This window comes from Castor canadensis, chromosome 16, assembly GCF_047511655.1.
Source record: "Castor canadensis chromosome 16, mCasCan1.hap1v2, whole genome shotgun sequence".
NCBI classification, from domain to species: Eukaryota; Metazoa; Chordata; class Mammalia; order Rodentia; family Castoridae; genus Castor; species Castor canadensis.
Window position 1 is genome coordinate 13128851 of NC_133401.1, and position 6595 is coordinate 13135445.

A 6595-nucleotide genomic window follows, 5' to 3' on the forward strand; every position below is an offset into this window, starting at 1 on the left:
AATGAGGGTAAATGACTTTGTTGAGGTCACACAGCAAGGAAGTGGATCCTGGGTCATACCCATGTCTCTCTGTCTCTAAGGCTGATGCGTTATGTTATCATGCTCTCTAATCTTCACTACTCTGGTTATCAGACAGATACCTGTATAAATAGGACTAAGTTGTTGTTGGGGGGATGAGCAATTCCTTCCCCACCTGCATGACAGTCTCCCTTCTGTGCAGAAAGAGAATGGGGCTATAAGCAGTCTAAATTCAAAAGATCAAGAGAAGGGATACCTCTATAGGAATCTTTGAGAATTGCAGAAGGAATAAGATACTTTCATTAACTAATTCTGTATCTGTGTCTCAAAAAAATCTGTCTCTTTCTCTGACATACTGCATCTTGACATCTCTGTCTTTACCACAGTCTCTCCCTTTCCCTCTGTTGTTAAATATGCTTACCATTGAAAAAGTGACAACTGAATTGAATTAAAAGGAAAAAATGAGGGAGGAACATTTCAAGCAGAGTCTAAGCCAGAATAAAGGGCTAGGAACTGCAGAGGGTCTGGCAGACATAGGGTCCATCTTCCCTTCTGAGATCTGGAACTAGGATACGGTCAAGGAAAAACCCAGAAGGGCTACAGAGGAATGTGTATGGGGTCATTATTTCCCATGAAAATAATACATCAGGGTATTAAAAGCTATTCCCCCAATTTCCTGACTCAGTGTATGTGAACCTCCCAAAGACTCCATTCTTCTGCATCTTTAGGCCTGAGCTGCTTATTCACAAACCTCCTGTCTTAGGAGATTTAAGTTCTGTTATACTCAGACATCCTGCTTCAGAGAATATGAATTCTCTTGACCTCAAATTTCCTGCTTCAGGAAACACTACCCATATGTCCCCAAATCTTTCAGTCTCATGGACACTAATATAGAAGCTCTTCCCAAAGAGGATCCCAATTCCCATGACTCTCAATTTTCCTAACCCAGGCTCTCTAATTCACTTAACAACCCTGTGCTTTCCACACTTATTCTTCAACTGCCTTGCTAAACCTCCCTCCTCTTCATTACTAGGGCACTGATGTTTTCATTATGCTGTGCTCCATGTTGACAGACCCAAATTTCTTAGCTTCAGAGATTTCAACCCCCAGTACTTCCTAGATGAGAAGGGGAAGTTTAAGAAGAGTAAAACTTTTGTGCTTATTCCATTGGTAAGTGACCAGTGTTTGCTGTCACACCACTGCTCACACCAATAAGGGTAGCTCATCCTAGCTCCCCTCTCTGAGAGCTTGTATCTTTCTCCAGTGTGGAGGCTCAGGATAAAATTTACCCTTTGACTAACAAGGTACAACATCCATATCTCCCAAGCACCAAATATTTGTACTCATGCCAAAGAGGGAGGAAGAGATCTAATCCCTCCCAGAGATGAGGGAAATCAAGCAACAGACTCAGTCAGAAATCTTTTCCAAATGTTAGAGAGGATTTAACAGCACAGCAGCCACATGTGAAAGTGTATTTGGTGGGAGGAGAATGCAAACTTTTCATTGTTCCAGACTGGCATGGATCACCCCACATTATGCACCAGAGAAAGTAAGAATCAGTTAGGATTAGTGTCTTCCCTAAAGGTGTCTCAGTCCACAGTACTGCCACCCTTTCTCCCTTGGAGAATGTGGCTGGAGGCTTGGTATTGTAGCATGGCAGCAATGAGAGTTATTTTCATCTTTGGCCTCTCTCCTCTCCTCTTCAGGAAAGTGGCCCTTTATAGGAGAAAGTTTGGCTAAAATGGAAGTCATTCTAATGCAACCATCTTGCAGAACTTCTGAGACCTCAAGTTCCCTCATATACCACTAGACATTGACATGTCTTCAAAGTCCATGGGCTTTATGAGGATCTCACAAAACTACACCTTGAGCTTCCTGCCTCACTGAACTGGTATTTAGCCAAGGCCAGGTGAGTGGGTGGGGTGAAGGGGAATGCAGGGATCAGAATGAGTAGTGGGAGTGATGAGACTATTGCAAAGGGTGGAAAATAGTTTGAAGAGGGAGAAAAAACAAAACAGTATGGTCACTTCCCTAAGATCCTTCGAAGCTGGTTGGAAGTCAAGGGAAATTTTATACTGTTCTGTGAACAGTAGCAATAATGAAAACAGCTGTTATTCACTGAGAAAGAATTCTGTCAGCTCTGTGCTAAAAGCATCCTATTATCACAATTAATGTTCACAAAAGCATGCAAATGGGAAGATTCTTCATGCTCATTTTACAGATGAGTGGCATGCTAGGCTGACAAAGTTTTAGTCCCTATTTGAGGTGTCACAGAACCTATTCGCCAATCAAGTTCTTAAACACAGATCTGTGTTCTCAGGCCTTTGAGAAAACTCTAAAACATTACCCCTTCCTCCAAGAAAACAACAAAAACAACTTAGTATTCTGTCATACAACCTCAACTGCCCTGTGTAAGAGTATTTCTGCAACCCCATTTGGCAGCTGACCTGGCTTCACCATTCATTTGCTCTCATTGTTACCTTAAAAGGTATACCTTGCTTCATAGGGCATCACAGTGTCTGGGTAACAATAATCAGAATGTATACTGATATGTTTTAGGGAAAAATATTTTCAGATAAGGGAAGGAAACCAAAAGATTACCACATAGCCATGACTGTGTATACCTAATCACAAATGTGCATGCAAGTGTACAATTGCATGTTCTGTTCAAGGTATGCATGAACAGGCATTCTGCCATGTATTCCTAAAGACAAGGCTCTTTGTAATTGATCTGAAGTCAGCTGGTAGATCCAGCTATAGGTTTCACAATCACCTGGCTTACTGTCATTCTCTGAGAAGTGAGGAGCTTGAGAACAGTGCAATCCGATCACCTTTATACATCATCCTGGAATCACAATAGTTCTTAAAGTCAATGCCATATGCAGACACTAACTGACCCCTACACAAAATGACAGCAACTTGCCCTGTTTTAAGGACTGTAATTGAGGTCAAGCATAGAGATATGTAGTTCCTATATCTCTGCATTTTTAATAACAGGCTATAAATCTCTTCTTGGTTAATTTCAGTTATCTATGACTTAGAAGTGGAATACAGGGTGCTTCCTGCTCACTAATGTAGAGATAAGGATGAAACAATAGAGTCATATCCTTTATTATAACAATCCAGCATCAGAGTCAAACCACATCATCCATGTACATGACTGCTTAAGAGGTTTTGAAAAATTCCACTCTGGAAATTTTAGAATTCTGAAGTAACAAAACTTTTCAATGATAAGCCTGGTGGATATAAAATAAAAAAATCTTGCAATGTCTTGTTGACAAACCTGTGTACTCAGTATTCTTGGTTCACTGATGCCTGGAACTCTGGGTTCTCACATGTTTTAGAGGCTGCTGTGTATCATTTCTGGTAATTGCATTCCTCTATGAAAGGAAATGGTGATCTTACAAGTTCAATGTTCCACTAGAAAGAATCATAACAGGAAGAAGGGACTGGATCTAGCCTTGTTATGTAATGAGGCACAACTCTAGAGGAAGGCATAGTGGCTAATGTTGCTTTATCCTGTAAGGAGTTCAGAAAAGAGGACTAGAACAAGAATAAGTTCTCATAATCCACAAAGCAGGAATTCACTAAGTTATTACCAAAAGTGTGGAGAAAGTCACATTCTACTCCCCTTCCCCCATACACAATTCAAAACCTCCAAATAAGACCCTCTCAGCTCTGGGGTGCTGGCAAATTCCCAAAAGTACTATGACTTGATGGGAAACAGAGTCCTAGATTCTGACCCAATTTTGGTGCCCACTTTTTGGGTCTTCTTGAGCCTTTCTCTTGCCTCAATTCTCACTTGAGTTCTTACTTACAGAAGTGATGTGAAGGTTGAAACATATCCCAGTGCTGGAGAGTCTAAAATCTCAATGACTACAGGTATGAGAGGATGGTCTACAATGATGCTTCTGGAGAAAATTATACTTCACAATCATATTCCATCAAGTTAAAGGTTCATAAAATAAAATTGTGCATGTGTGTACATGCATGTTCATGTGTACACACACACACTTGCTTGTTCTCACAGTGATGAAGGCAACACAGTTTAATGGCCTCAATATTTTCAACAAAGGTACCAAAACCATATGTTGAAGAAAAGGCAATCTATTTTAACAGTGATCCTGAGAAAACTGGATAACTACATGTAAAAGCCTGAACATATGTATGTATCTCTCACCTTGTACAAAAATCAATACAAAATATTTCAAATATCTAAATGTATGACCCGAAACTTTGAAATTACTATAGGAAAACATAGGCATAGGTAACAACTTTCTTAATAGGACTCCAATAGCTCAGAAAATAAAGACAAAAATTGACAAATGGGATTTCATAAAATTGATATGCATCTTCACAGCAAATGAAACACTTACCAAATCAAGAGTCAGCCTCCAGAATGAGAGGAAATCTTTGTCATTCATTTATCTGACAAGGGATTGACAACTAGAATATATAAAGAGCTCAAAAATTAAACTCCAAAAGAATAAATAATCTAATTAATAAGTGGGCAAATGTAGTGAACAGAGAGTGTTAAAAGAAATACAAATGGCCAATAAATACATTAAAAATGTTCAACTTCCTTAGCCACAAAGGAAAGGCATACCAAAACTACATTGAGATTCCATCTCACTCCAGTCAGAATGGCTCTCAATAAGAGCAAACAGTAAATTCTCTTAAGGTACGTGGCAAAAGAAATTCATACTCTCTTTGTAGGAATGTAAATTTGTAGAGTCACTATAATAATTAGTATGAAACGTCCTCAAACAACTAAAATAGAAATGCCATAGATACTGCTATACCACTCCTGGGTATATATCTAAAGGAATATAATTCAGCATATATTTAAGTCAATGCCACACCCATATTTACTGAAGCATTATTAAAAATAGGAAGAAATGTAATCAGCCTAGGTGTCCTGCAACAGAAAAATGGATAAAGAAAATGTGACCAAATACACATTGGAGTATTTTCAGCCCAAAGAAGAATGGAATTGTGTTTTTTGCAATGAAATGAATATAATTGGAGATTATCATAGTAAGCAAAATAAGCCACACTTGGCAAAAAAAATCACATGCTTTCTCTCATATTGATCTAAATAGTATCACATGAATGTGAAAGGAGACTATGGGAAGGGGCCTAAGAAAAAGTACAGGGGCTTGGAAATAGAAAAGAGTAACAGGTTAAATTTGATCAAACATCAATGTAAGCATATAGGGAAGTACCACAATGATGCCTTTTTGTACAGTTAGTATACACTAATAAAAAATGAGGTAGGATTGGGTATCTGCTATTTGCCAACCTAGTTTCCTAGGTTTGGCAGAGCACTCTACATTAACCTGGGAGGCTGAAAAAGACAAGTGTATTGTTTTATATATTGAAGAAGAAGAATCTAGATTCAAGCTGTCTATAAAGCTACTGAATTTGTAACACAAACAGAAATCCTTCCTAGCCTCTTGGTAGCTTCTGGTGGATTGCTGGAATCATTGCAATACTTTTCAGACATTTTGGTTTACAGGTATAACCTACTCCAGAATGATTGCATTTGAACTACATCTAAAATAACCCTATTTCCAAAATAATGCACTAGGAGCTAGGAATTGAATATACATATTTTAGGGGATGTATTTCAAATCATTACAACCCTATGCATGAACTCATTGAACCTTATACTTCACACCATCGAGCTAGTCTATTCTGACTCCACGTTAAGTGAGGATTTAATTAATCAGCCCCAAGTCACACTGCTAGGACTTGACAATGAGTTGAGCTGATGCAAGAAAATTGGATTTCAGTGTGCCTCTCTTGAGCTTTCCCACACAAATCAAATGGAGCCACTGCTCTAGAGTAATTCTGGGAAAATGGACAACTTTAAGGAGAACTTTTCTTTAGTAAAGAGGAAATTTACATTAGATCACCTCTGACTTAAATTCCTCATGTTCAACTTGTGACTGTTTCCAGGACTCATGTTATTCAATGCAGAAACCACCAAATAATGACAGAACAGGAGAATAGCCACATGAAAAAAAATGACTCAAGACAAAGACCCTAATGCTCACATAAAAATTCAATGGAGGGTGGGGGGATTCCAAGATGGTGACTAGAAGGAGGAAGCAGAAAGCATGCTTCCTAAAGTAAAATCTTAGAGAGACTCTGGATATATGCCTGGCAGGAAAATCCACCGAGAAGAGGCAAAACTCTGACTCTTCCACACCCCCAGTCCACGCATAGCATCCCCACTCCATGATAAACAGAGAAACCAGGAGGACTCCCGTGTCGCCAGATGCCAGCTCCAAGATTGCTTGGGAAGATGCAGACCATGAGAAATCACCATTGTTATTATTACAAGCTAGACAATACAGAATTACACACAGTACAGGGACAGTAACAATAGCAAGGGCAATGATGGAAAGATGTAAAAAAGAGAAAAACCACTTTCCCCCCAATAATAAATCAGTACAGGAACCAGAGGGAAATGAAGAAAACAGATACCCAGATCCAAACTCCAACAAAACTAAGATAAACTATGCCAAAGAACCCAATGAAACCCACAAGAACAACCTGAAAGAAGAAATCC